This window comes from Gorilla gorilla, chromosome X (genome assembly GCF_029281585.2).
Source record: "Gorilla gorilla gorilla isolate KB3781 chromosome X, NHGRI_mGorGor1-v2.1_pri, whole genome shotgun sequence".
Classification (NCBI taxonomy): Eukaryota; Metazoa; Chordata; class Mammalia; order Primates; family Hominidae; genus Gorilla; species Gorilla gorilla.
Window position 1 is genome coordinate 87109884 of NC_073247.2, and position 14665 is coordinate 87124548.

The following is a 14665-nucleotide window of genomic DNA, read 5'->3' on the forward strand; positions in this document are numbered from 1 at the left end:
GGAGTGGGTTAAAGGACCCTCTTAGGAAAAAAGCAAGCATGCTTAAACCAACTTGTGTTCGAGACCAAACTTACGAAGATTAGTCCTTCCTAAGATTTAGGGGGTTAGAGATCCTGCTCAGGAAAGTCCTTCTCAACTAAAAATGGATTTGGCATTATGGAATGTTAACCACTATTCGCTTTGGATTACTCTGTCTTGCACTCTTTGCTAATGGCTATGGGTGACAGGGTTGGGTATGTACATGATCTTGGGACATGGGAAGCTTTTATCTCCCCAAAAGGGGAAACTTGAGAGCTGATGGGACTGCTGGAAAAGATCCCTTTGCCACTGACAAGTGGCCGCCTGAACTTTTGATTCCATGTCGCTGCAATGGGTAGGTCTTTCTCTGGCCTCCCTGAGCTCTTTTCACCTTCCCCAGTCTGCCACAGGCAATACTTTTTTCTCTGTCTCTTTCTCTTCTTTCCCTTTCCTATATTTTCTGTTACTCAGGGTGACCATCTTGCCCAAAGACCATATGTTAATTTCTGGTTGTTTGTTGAATTAAAGATGACAGGGCCAATCCGGGGGCAAGTTTGAGCTTTGCCAGTTCGACATTGGGTGCTAAGCAGAGTGGCTGCTGTAGCGAATCTTGTGTACTTTGTGCTATAAATTTGTCTTTCAGTATTACTCTGTCATAAAGAGGAATACCTTAGGATAGAACACAGGCTTAGGCCTCCATAAGCCTGCTGTTCAAGACAGTCCAGCAAACTGACCAGTTATCCACTTTGCTGCGGGTCCCTGTTGGGGAAAAACTGGATGAAGTTTCCTTTTAGTCTTGTTTTATGTCCTTGGGAGCTTGACCTTGTAGCCACATGGTGGTACTTTCTCTTGGTCTCTGCCATCCAGCAGACAGAAATTTTCGGGTGCCTGTCATAACCAGCTATAAAAATTATCTTGAGCAGTTAACAACCATTGCAAGCTCAAAATTGGCTGCTCTAGGATCCTTCTGGGAAGGGCAATGGAAACTGCCCAATGCTGTAGCTTAGTAACTAGGCTTTGTATTTTCACAATGGTGGCCTGGGTTCAGGGTTCAATACTGGCTTAGGGAATGAGTCCTTTCTCATTTGATATCTGTGTAACCTTTATCATTTGTTGATTATCTTCCCCTCCATGGACCATTTTGAATTTTCCTTTCTCTCAGCACCTGGGAGGTTGCTTTTGGTAAGTTTAAAAGCCAGAAATATTGGCCGTTTGGCCTGGCAAAAGTTGGGTAATAAGAAAATTTTAAAACTTTTTTTTAAAGTGCTATATATAAAAGTCTGCTTATTCAAGTTCTAATAGCCTGGGACTCCTTGGGAAAACAGAGGAGGTACCACAGTCCCCGTTTTGGGAAAATCCTCTGTTTTCATCATGCGACCCCAGGAATTAAAAGCAAATAGATCCCTCTCAAAATCTAAGGCTCTGTTGTATTTTGTGTTGCATTATCTGACATTTTTTACTTTTGGGGGTATCAGAAGTTACTTTACATTATGAGAGAGCTTTGGTGTGTAATAACTAGGTAGGAAATATAGTTTTGGAGATAGCTAATGAAAGTTATGGGGGGATACTCAGCTCCTTGCACGTTTGGATCAAAGTAGTATGCTCTTGGCCACCCAGAAGGTATAGAGATATTCCCCTGCCCACTGAGAGATAAACCTCCCATGGGGGATGGGCTAATCAAAGAATAGGCTAATTGGCTTTGGATTGCTTTGCAAAAAAATACATGATAAAATCATTGCATTGTCTTTTTCTGCAGCATTTCTGTTTTGGGGATCCAGTATAAAAATGGGACCCTTAATTTTTGGGATTTGTTTTTGCCTTCCAGCTGTGCCTGCTTATTAGGCTGTAGAAACTGTAATGCTTTCCTGGCCCTGTTCCTCCAAGGGCTCCACCCAGAAGGTAGTAATCTAATTAAGAAATGGGAAAATGAAAACCCTTACAACTATTGAATCTTCTGTGTGTCTGTGTATTTGTGTATATGTGATGTGTGTGTAATGTGAAAGAGCATTGACTAATTGGTTTTTTAAGAAAGAGCTTCAATATTTTATCAGAAAAATAAAAACCATTATGCCTTTAGTTTACATGACTTTAGTAATTGTTGGGAAATAAAATATTTTACATGTAAGGTGTGTAAGGATAGTGAAATATGTTTTTGGTAAAAGATTATAAAAAGGCATGGGAATGTGGATTTTTCTGCTTAAAGGGTTAAAGGATTATTTTAAGTTAGATAGGATAAAGCTGAAGGTTTGAGCAAGTTGTGGAAGGTTTGTGAAAAATTAATTTTGTGAAAGAAATTGTGTGTGAACATATTGGCTAAAATTAAAGGGGAATTGTTTAGGTCTTCCATAAAGTGAAGATTGGAATAAAAGCACAACATGTTTTTCTTAGAGCACTGATCTTTTTTTTAACAAAAATTTGTAAAGGGTTGTAAAAGGTTAATGGAAATCTTAACCTTATGGTCAAACATTAAAATTGGGTAGATTTGTCTATCAGGTTTTATTAAAAATTGGGGTTTACATTAATAGTACACTAATGCAAAAGGTGAAATTTGAATTTCTCTCTTGAACAAGATTTTTATATAATATTAAAGGATAATAAAAATTTTTGTTTGCCTTTTGAATAAACTGCAGGAAAAAGAAGGGAAAGAAATGAGACAGGTTGTTTGGAAAGCTAAGTCTTCCCTCTTCATGAGTAAAGGTTTTTGCCTTTTTAAAATTTTTAAGTTATCAATTTGGCTAAAAAACAAAATGGAATCACAGGTTATCATAAGTTACGGTAACCTTGAAAAAACTTTCAAGACTCTCATGGAGAGCTGAAATGTTCATAAATATCAAGCAGAACAGGAGTCAACTGCATGGACTAAACTAAAAGTCTGAAGTAATCTTTTTAAACTTTTTGCTTAAAATGTTGCTGATCATTTGTTTTGTTTTTCAGAGTCAAGGAAAGTTTTTTTGAGCCCTTTACAGCTTTTAACAATTGAATAAAATATACTGTGAACAAAATTTGGAGCATATTTGTTTCTCTCTACCTAATTTCTCTAGAATTTGGTAACTATTTGTGAGTATTCTTAATTTATGGAAATATAGTTATTTGCATAAGTGCAATAGGAATGTTTTCTTTTGCAGCAGGACACAATTGGAGAATCTTGTTTTACCAAGGCTTTGACTAGAATGGCATGCTTCTTTTTAAGGAATCAAACTTAACTTGTAGAGCCAATAAAAGCCCCTTGGGAAAACTGGCCTCATGCCTTTTCTGCAAAGTCCTTGTTGAGGGTTTCTAACCTGTGGTAAGTAAAGAATGTCACTTTCTGATAGGCTCAGCAGGTTCAAGTTATCTTGGGACTTCAAGAGGAGAGAAATTTACTCAACTCATTGGTATTTGAGGGTACCAACCCACGGCTGGGCTCAGCTTAAAAAAATTCATATCTGAGATTCCTTATGAAACAGTTTCATCAAAGCCAATTTAAAATGCCTACTATGTGAAAAAAATTATTCTTGCTGCACTTTATACAAATATTCAAGCCAATTATAAGACTAAGGCTTATTTTTGCAAATGAATTGGTCCTATTATAATTTGTCTTTAGTAAAAATGGGAAACTGGAGAGAGAACAATTATGTTTCAAGAACTATGGTATACCTGTTATTAGATTCTAGTCTCACTGGTTGTTTTTGAGTTTTTTTCCTGCAATTTAGACTAACCCTACTTATTCCTGTGAACCAATCTGTAATCTCTGACTGCTGCACAGAAGAAACAAGAGGGATGGGTAGTCAAAAATCTGGATCTATATTCTAATTCTGGGCACATTGGAATCAGTTGGCAACCCCATATCAGCTTGGTTCCAACAGTTGCCCAGTCCATGGAAAACCTTCTTATTTAGTTTAGTTGGGATAGTATTACTTATTTTGCTTTATTGTTGTGGAATATATTGCTGTCATATCCTTTTGTAGGAATACAGGATAAGCTTACTAAATGTTTTCTTTAAATGGAACACTGTTTAATATTCCAGATATCACCTTGTGTCAGAGTTATAAATGGCCCTCACCATACTGACACTTTCTAACTGAGCTCCTCTCTACTCCAACTACAGGAGACACTAATAATTAGGCAGGAATATCATCACCCTTATTCAGCCTGAAAAAGTTACAGAAGATAGATCTTCATCCCTCTACAAACCTTAGGATTAAATGTTCTCTTATAAAAAGGAGGGGAAAGATATGTCAGAGGCATTTGAATCAGAGTGACTCCATCTTGAATATGGGCTGGGTAAAATGAGTCTGAGACCTACTGTGCTGCATTCCCAGGTGGTTAGGAATTCTAAGTCACAGGATGAGTAGGAGGTCAGCACAAGATATAGGTCACAAAGACCTTGCTGATAAAATAGCATGTGGTAAGGAAGCCAGGCAAATCCCACCGAAACCAAGATGGTAATGGAAATGACCTGATTATCCTCACTGCTCACTATATGCTAATTATAATGCCTTAGCACTCTAAAAGACACTCTCACCAGCACCATTACAGTTTACAAATGCCATGGCAATGTCAGGAAGTTACACTATATGGCCTAAAAATGGGAGGAATCCTCAGTTCCTGGAATTGCCCGCATGGATAATCCACCCCTCGTTTAGCATATAATCAGGAAATGACCATAAAAGTGGCCAGCCAGCAGCCCTCTGGGCTCCTCTGCATATGGAGGAGTCATTCTTTTGTTTCTTTACTTCTCTAATAAACTTGCTTTCATTTTATGGATTCACCTCAAATTATTTCTTGCATGAGATCCAAAACCCTCTTTTGGGGATGGGTCCAGACCCCTTTCCAGTAACACTTTGTAATATGAGCTCTTTGTAACTGATTCACTAGAATAAATGACATGGGATTTTCTACAGAGATATTTGAGGTCTTTACCTAGGACAAAGTAAGTACTTTTTAAAAAAAATAAGCTTGGCTGGAATAAAAGTTTTTTTCTGGTTTTGTGTTAAGCCTGACCTCTATGGGTTGGGCTTCTTTTAAGTGATTCAAGTTCTCCATTATTAATTGGTCAGAAAGTCAGCAATGACTGTTCCAAACTTCAGTTTTCAATGCTCTGCATTTTGAATGACTTCTGCCTTCCTGGTTGGCTAATTGGGGGGCTTTCTCCATTCTGTCTGAAAAAGGACTTTTCCTGCAAATGGTGCATCAATTGAGGGAAACCTTATTTGGGGCTTACCTTAATGAGGGTCTCCTCAAATATTTCTCTGAGGGTAATGTATGAGTTAGGAGTAAGTGGGCTACTGTGTTTCTTTTTTAGTGTGTTTTGTTTATACTTATTTTAACTTTTAAATTCAGAGGTACATGTGCAGGTTTGTTATATAGGTAAACTTGTGTCATGGGAGTTCGTTGTACAGATTATTTCATCACCCAGGTATTAAGCCTAGTACCCATTAGTTATTTTTTCTGGTCCTCTCCCTCCTCCCACCCTTCACCCTCTGATAGGTCCCAGTGTCTGTTGTTCCCCTCTATGTATCTTTTTTCAGGTGACATGCATCTGGAGAATAGTACACATAGCCTTCAGTGTAAGAAAAAGCAAACCAGAGTTCACTTCACCCTTAGGCACATAAGAAAAGTTCTTTCTTTTTCCTTTCATCACAATGGCAGAGTGAAAGGCAAAAGATGTGTGAGGCTGAGTAGAGACAGAATGTGATTAAGTGTCACTAGACTGGTCAGCTTTCTATCTAAAAGCCATTGCAGCTAATTTCCCAATTCATATTCATGTAAGAACATAATACAGAAATACTGAACGCATGGAAGGGGCTGTTCAGAAGGTGAGATGTTACAGAGAAGTCTACATACCACACATACCAATCAACCTGAGTGAATAAACATCACTATACCCCTATGAAATTAGATGTATAGAAACTTCCTTAGAGTAGTCTGAAACTTTAGGGTTTGTCAACATTGTTTAACAAAGCCACAATTTAGGAAAAAAACCAACAATTATATGCATATACTTTTAATGAAGGATATATGAAGATAAAGCTGGCCAGCATTGGTCAATAATTCCGCACCAAGACACATGGTTTTAAGAATACTATATACAATCATTTTGAGCAGATTGTGGGAAAAATAATTGTAGCAGATTGGCAACCTGTGTTTAACTTCTGAGGTCTCCTTTTCTGGCATTCTAATATAGTTCATATATTACCAAGACCCACTGCCAGCTTTCCTTTTGTGTTCCTTCACTGATTAAGCCAGCAGAGTGAAAGTAATTATTCCTTGAATGCATCTTATCTAATTTTTTTTCCTTTAATGCCATTCCCTACTAACAATCTATTTCCTGGTATATTGAATTCATTGTTGGTTTTAACTCATTCTGCTGATGGCTGTGTACCATCCTGCTATAAAGAACACATTTAATGGTTTTGAACACTGTGCAGGACACAGACCTAACCCTTTTAGGGAAGTAAACAGTCATGGGTTGCATGCTACTAAGAGCCACCCATTCATTATTATATAATACCCGCATGCAAAAGGCTACAATTTAATATGGTACATTACAGCTATGGTTAAAGAAATGCAGATGTACCATACCTCATCAACCAATTCCTAACGAGATGGAACTCATTAATTTTCTAAGAATATGGATCTTGTCCAAGGGCCTGACAATCTCATTAGATGCCCCCTGTGCTTCTCCATAGAACGTCTTCTGTACCGAATCTCTTAGCTACTCTGAGAGCAGAGATTCTGGAATGTATAAATTTAATGTTCTTCACATGCTGTGTTTCTTAGACTCTTTTTCTAAAAGGAGAAAACAGATAATCATTCTTTTAAATTAAAGTATTCGCTCCTGCTGAAGAGGCAGCCTGCTTTGGAGAAAATGTGTATGTGTGTGTGTGTGTGTGTGTACATGTGCATACATGTATGTAGATATGTGTGATGAGAGGTGAAAAGAATAGGCTTTCAATGACTGTTACATTCCTATGAATTTGGGCCCTGTTAAATTAATTTTAGGTTCATGTTACAATAATGTATAATATTCAGTATTCTTAAAACTTACTTGCTAGGATTGTGCTTAAATCTCCATTAACCTCAATGTCTATACTTTGTGCAATTTGGCATAAACATGAAGTGCATTCTTTACCTTGGCAATGTCTGCCCTGAGATTGGACTCTATGGTGCCACAGGAGGTAATGGCACTGGTTGATGCCACATAGTGTGAAAAATATGTGTCACATGGGGCTAGTAGGGGAAAGAGGCACATATTACATTCTTATCACATAGAAAGTAAGAGTTGTACAAATTGCATACTTTTCAGATTTTTGACAAAATGTGACTCTTTCAGAATGTGATCCTGTTGTAATTACTCTCAAAATTCTAACTGCTCCATGATAATTCCAGTCCTGGGAAGCCAAGTTACTTTAACAATGTACTGAACATGGTAACTGTGAGCCCTGCGTAAGACAGCTGTGTTCCATTGGGGACCACTTAATCTCTTTTCCCCTTAATTTTTCCAGCTGTACCATGGGGAACAATTTTTTTATTCTGTCTCTTTCTGAGGACACTGTTGGAGTGAATGGAAGAACATTAACAAAGTGCTCTAAGTCCTGCAAGAACAAATCAGCAATGAGAGTATGGACAAAAGAATGGAGTACATTATTTTGCTTAGAAATACTGTATGGTTAAGCTTTTCATTCCAGTCCTATAATTAAAGACATATAAGAGCACTAGAAAGTTACCTAGCACCCTTCAGCAGTAGGATCCTAACAATGAGTATCTTCATTTTGCAAATGAAGAAAATGAGTATCAATGATTAGGGAATGAGATTCCACAGAGGTTATTGGACAGGGATCCAAAGAAAACCAAGCAAAGAAGCCAGATCAGGGTGTGCTAATTATTAAATAAAATTCTGTATTCTTGATTAATAATCAACCAGTTGGGTACCTATGTACATTAGTCAATACTCAAATGATCCATGGATAGGGATATTATCAGAGTCTATAAACCAATGAGACCAAAATGCTAAAATAGGAATAGGTTTTCTTTTTATCTCTGAGCCCCTGGTAAAACCCTGATTTATTTGGCTTTTTTTTTTTTTTTTTGAGACAGAGTTTCACTCTTATTGCCCAGGCTGCAGTGCAATGGCACGATCTCAGCTCACCACAACCTCCACCTCCCAGGTTCAAGCGATTCTCCTGCCTCAGCCTCCTGAGTAGCTGGGATTACAGTCATGCACCACCACTCCTGGCTAATTTTTGTATTTTTAGTAGAGACGGGGTTTCTCCATGTTGGTCAGGCTGGTCTTGAACTCCCGACCTCAGGTGATCTGGCCGCCTTGGGCTCCCAAAATGTTGGGATTATAGGTGTGAGCCACTGCACCCAGCCTTATTTGGCCTTTTAAAGACAGTGTAAATCTGTAAGACATTAAACAATCAGCTTTGCATTACATCTTTCCTGAGCTTTACCTCTCTGGAACTTCCTTATAGTTAACTGACACTATATTTTGTGACTTGACTTCTGTGGGAGCTGAGTGCTGATACACTCTATGCATCAAAGAAGTTCTTGATGTTTTTCTGACTTTGAATCACAGTTAACAGCTGCTCTGCCTGAATGCTTGGCAGAAGACGATTGATGGGAAAGAGGAAGATTACTTTGAGGCCTACTTGCTGTGTAGTAAGTAAAGGCCATACATGTAGAAAAGGGTGCATATCTATATGAATAGAAGACGAGGCTTGTCTGTCATAAAACCATGGGAATGGCCAAATAAGGTTTCAAGAAAAACCCAAACGAGAGTATTTTGAGAAAGAGTGTAAGGGGAAATTTTTTTTCCATCTGAATATATAAGAAGATTTCATCATGAAACCCAGTGTGTGCATAGTCATCTAGGCTGCTTTTTAGCTTCTGAGTTTGAGAAAGTCACTAGCCCTAATAAGTGTAGTCATGTCTAGTATTCTCTCAAATGTAATGCTGACCACAATCCATTTAATTTATGCCAAAAGTCTCACCTTGGTCAAAATTACCTAGGGGTCCAGATGAACAGGTTTTGTTGTTGCTTTAAGTAGCTGGATTGTTCACTTTCTCAGCTCCACTGGAACCCCAACACTAAATTGTGGCAGGCAACTCTTTTTTACTCAAACATATTTCAGGGAAGATAAATTAGTAAGCCAAACCATCCCTCTAGAAGCTCAATTCCTTGATACCTGTAAGATGCTTCTAAATTCCACCGATCTCTAAAAGAGTTGGAGCTTTTATTGTCAGCAGCTGGGCACTGGACTGCTGGATGAAAAAATGAAAGATATCAATACTCAAGATATTATTATTGTAAAGAAGCAGTACTAGTATTCTCACTCATTGATTCAGGCACTAGGACTAAAAGAAAGGCTGATTATAAATAAATGGGGAAATTGATGCAAACCGTATTAACGGCTTAGCTACTACTGAAGCTAAAAAAAGAAGAAAGAACTGGCATATTACTATTTGGTTATCACTGTCTGTACAATAGCCCCTGCTATGAAAACACAGCTCTTTAGTGCTAATCTTCAGGCTAATGATGTCAGCTGTGAAACTTTACCCTTATGAAAGGCAGTGAAATTAAACCTGAAAATCACTCTGAAAACCCTTAACAAAACCTATGGGCCATAACTTAGGCTTATAGATTTTCTTTCATCATAAAATAACTCATAAAGGCTAAAATAAAACTAGGAAGCAGATAAATGAATAAAAGTAATTGGAGAATTTTACTGCACCCTGACAAAAAAGTCTTTAAAAAACACTGGTTATTATGTTTAATAAAGTTTATGTCCTGAATTTGATATTCTTGAGTAGCTGTGGTGCTTTCAGGAACATTTGTGACAGAACAGGTTTTACATTGTTGTTCAAGTTCCAATTTGAGGACCTTGGTCACAGTGTACTGATTCACCCTCCCAAATTTTAGATACTTGATATAGCGATGGTTCAAAGTCTAGCAAATATTTAAGTTGCTATTTAGAGGAAAAGCATAATTAAACAGAGGCTTCAGGTTTTTAGCCTTGATTTTCACACTATAGCAGAATTTTGTATAGATATGCTGTACATGTTCATAAATGCACACGCACACAAGCAGCAAATGTAGTTTGATTCCCTTCAACACCAAAAAGGCCCTGTATATGTGATTAATAATCTTTGTGGGGGAATTAAAGACTCTAAGGAAATTTTCCGAATTTCCTTTTACCTGATAAGATGAATGAAAAGATATATTTTACATTTAGGCTTTCATGGATTGGGGGAGGGGAAATGAAGAAACAAAAAAAATTGGCTTGAATTAACTGCTACCAAATTCCAAATTGGATTTCAGTCGGTAAATTAAATAACATAAAGTCCAGAAACATTTACACAGCAAGTATTTGATGGAATTCTTTCAAATTTTGAAGCTTTGAATCCAACACGGTGACTTATTTTGAAGATTACAATGATTTCCAACATTGAACTCTGTAAGCCTCATGGGAGGCAGAGATGGTGAGTCCTGGGAATGAAGAGAAGAAATTCACAGATGAGCTGAACAACTGTAAATATTCATGTGGTAACACCCACTTGACAATAATATGCAACCATTAAAATTACATTTATGAAGAGTATAGATCAGCACTGAAAAATGTTAAGTGAAAAAGGCAGGATATAAAATTATATATACAATGCTATATTTTTGACCCCCAAAATTATATTTGGAATAAGAGACTGAGGAAATATACTGAACTATTGAAAGTGGTGGATTCATGGGTAATTTGTTTTCATTTCTCTACCTTCTACTTGCATTTTCCACATTTTCTTTAGTAAATATATAATTTGATACTTCAAAAATACTATTTTTGAAATCCACATGGAAATAACAAGAGCTTTGAAATTGGGCAATTATGAATCTGAATTCTAGCTTTGCCTCTTATCTCCATAACTCTAGAAAAATAATGTCAATGGATCCTAGTTTGCTCATCTGTAAAACTGGCATAATATAATCTTCCTGAAACAATATCTGGCATATAGTAGGCCCTCAAGTAGCTATTTGTTTAAGCTTTCCGGAAAATGATTTGGCCTTATCCATTGACCCTTTAAAAAATTCATACCAGTAATTTTGCTTCCAGGATTCTATCCTATGGAAATGATTATAAATGAGGAGGAAGATTTATGTTTAGTGATATTATTCACAACATTATGATGATGGAAAATTGGATAACATATCTTATTAAATTTATTTTTATTTTTAATTTTTATGGGTACATAGTAGGTATATATATATTTATGTATTACATGAGATATTTTGATACATGCATGCAATGCATAATCATCACATTTTGGTAAATGAGGTATCCATCACCTCAAGCATTTATCCTTTGTGTTACCAACAATCCAGTTATACTTTTATAGTTATTTTAAAATGTACAATTAAATTATTTTTGACTATAGTTACCCTATTGCCCTAGCAAATACTAGGTCTTATTCATTCTTTCTGTTTTTTTTTTTTTTTGTAGCCATTATCAATCCCCAATTCCCCTCCAGCACTCACCCCTCCACTACCCTTCCCAGCCTCTGGTAATCATCATTCTACTCTCTAACTCCATGAGTTCAATTGTTTTAATTTTTAGCTCCCACAGATAAGTGGACATAGATGAAGCTGGAAACCATCATTCTCAGCAAACTAACACAGGAACAGAAAACCAAACACCACATGTTCTCACTCATAAGTGGGAGTTGAACAATGAGAACACATGGACACAGGGAGGGGAACATCACACACTGGGGCCTGTCGGGGGATGGGGGGCTAGGTTTGGGATAGCATTAGGAGAAATACCTAATGTAGATATACCACGGGTTGATGGGTGCAGCAAACCACCATGGCACATGTATACCTATGTATCAAACCTGCACGTTCTGCACATGTATCCCAGAAGTTAAAGTATAATTTTAAAAAAGGGAACCTCCTTAATCTGATAAAGCTATCTAGAAAGAATGAGAGAGTGAGCATCTACCACACACAGGGACAGGATAGAAAAATGGTTCATTAAAAAAAAATTTCTATGCCTACCATATGACTTAGCCATCCTACTCCTTGGTACTTACCCAAGCACAGGTTCACACAAAGTCTTGGTCACAAATGTGTATAGCAGCTTTATGTGTATGAGCAAAAAACTAGAAACACTTCTGATATCCATTAATAGATGGAAAAGTAAATTTTTGTGTGTGTGTGTGTGTGTATATATATATATATATAATATATATATATATCCAGTGGAATACTACTCATCAATAAAAAGAAATGAATTATCCTTACACACAGCAACAAAGGTGAATCTCAATTATGCTGAGTGGAAGAAGCCAGACAAAACAAAAAAATACATTTGTACAGATCTACTTGTTTAAAATTCTAGAAAATGAAAACTGATAGTAATGAAATAAATCAGTGGTTGCCTGGTGATGGCGCAGGGGTTATTTATAAAAGTGCAGAAGATAACTTTTGGGAGAGATGGATATATTCATTATTTTGATTGCAGCGATGGTTTCACAGATGTAAACGTATTTCAAAACTCACCAGATTGTATATTATAAAAGTATATAGTTTTTTTGTAGTATAAAGGCACAAAAATGCAGAATAAAATTAAAGTGCAAGTTTCTTTGAATTAAAAAGTATGAGATTTTAATGTTTTTATACGTGTTTCCAAGTTGCACTAAAAAAGTGATCTATGAATTTAAACTTACATCAGCATTGTATAAGAACATCTGTTTCAGCATGTCCTTGCCTATAATAGGTACTGTAATTTGTAAAAATTGGCTGACTTAATAGATAAAAATTAGTATTTCAGGTTATTTTAATTTGCATTTCTTTACAGTGAAGTTGAACAAGTTTAATGTTTATTTTTCATTTTACTTTCTATTTTGTTGATTGTTTGCATCCTTTGCCCATTTTCTTTTTACAAAATTTGAAAATAATTTCATCTTTTATTTTAGATTCGGGGTACATGTGCAGGCTCGTTAGATGGTATATTGTGTGATGCTGAGGTTTGGGGTGTAGATCCCATCACCTAGGTAGTGAGCATAGTACCCAATAGGTAGTTTTTCAACCCACCCCCTTCTGTCCTTCCCCAACTAGTAGTCCGCAGTGTCTATTGTTGCCATCTTTGTTTCCATGTGTACTCAATGTTTAGCTCCCATTTATGAGTGAGAACATGCATTATTTGGTTTCCTGTTTCTGTGTTAATTTTCTTAGGATTATGGCCTCCAGCTGCATCCATGTTGCAGAAAAGGATAAGATTTCATTATTTTTTATGGCTGTGTAGTATCCATCATATACATGTACCACATTTTCTTTGTCTAGTCCTCTGTTGATGGACATCTAGGTTGATTGCATGTCTTTGCTGCTGTGAATAGTGCTGTGATGAACATATATGTACATAAGTCTTTTTGTTAGGAGGATTTATTTTCCTTGGGTATATACACCCAGTAACGGGATTGCTGGGTGGCATGGCAGTTCTAAGTGTTTTTGAGAAATCTTGAAACTGCTTTCCACGGTGGCTGGACTAATTTACATTCCCATCAACAGTGTATAAGCATACCCTTTTCTCTGGAGCTTCACTAGCATCTGTTATTTTTTGACTTTTTAATAATAGCCATTCTGACTGGTGTGAGATAGTACCTCATTATGGTTTGGATTTGCATTTCTCTGATGATTAGTGATGATGAGCATTTTTTTCATATGTTTGTTGGCTGCTTGTATGTCTTCATTTGAGAAACGTCTGTTCATCATGTCCTTTGCCCATTTTTAATAGGGTTGTTTTTTTTTTTTTTTTTTTTTGCTTGTTAAGTTCCCTATAGATTCTGGATATTAAACTTTTGTCAGATGCATTGTTTGCAAATATTTTCTTCCATTCTGTAGATTGTTTTTGCTACTGATAATTTCTTTTGCGGTGCAGAAGCTGTTCAGTTTAATTAGATCCCACTTGTCAATTTTTGTTTCTGTTGCAATTGCTTTTGGGGACTTGGCCAAAAATTCTTTGCCAAGGTCAATGTTGAGAAGGGTATTTCCTAGGGTTGCTTCTAGGATTTTTAAAGTTTGAAGTCTTACATTTAAGTCTTTAATCCATCTTGAGTTAATGTTTGCATATGGAGAATAGTAAGGGTCCAGTTTCAGTCTTCTGCATATGGCTAGCCAGTTATCCCAGCACCATTAATTGAATAGAGAGTTCTTTCCTCATTGCTTTCTTTTGTTGCTTTGCCCATTTTCTAACTGTTGTGTTTTTCTTTTGTTTACTGATTTGCAAGAGCTTTGTAAATTAAGCATATTAAATTTTGTGTGTTGTATAGTTTGCAAATATTTTTCAAGTTTGTCTTTTCATTTTGAAGAAAATATAATCTAGAATAAGTACATTTTTGGGGTAAAAATTATGGCAATAATTTTTTGTATACAAAATTTAGAGGCAAAATGAAAAAATTAGCATTGATTCTACATTTTAAACACAAGGGATTCATGTTTTCTTTCATCCTTTTTTATTTAAAAAACTTCAAAAGAAAATGAAGGGAAATATATATTATATATCTAATTACTTGGACATATATAATGTATTAATGCATTCTTCTACTGATAGACGTTCAGGTTGTTTTCAGTTTGGAGCTTTTTACAAATATCAATGTAATAATTATCTACATACAGTTT

At 36.3% G+C, this 14665-nt stretch overlaps 1 protein-coding gene across 2 annotated transcripts in view; it reads right to left on the reverse strand.

Annotated features, from left to right (window-relative positions):
* Positions 1 to 5988: 5988 nt before the first annotated feature.
* ZDHHC15 (zDHHC palmitoyltransferase 15) overlaps positions 5989 to 14665 on the reverse strand; it is a 156746-nt gene continuing 148069 nt past the window's right edge. For both annotated transcript variants that reach the window (XM_019018810.4, XM_019018811.4), the window contains one exon: positions 5989 to 10489. The gene's annotated coding sequence lies outside the window, so the exon portion shown is untranslated. The remainder of the gene's footprint in view (positions 10490 to 14665) is intronic.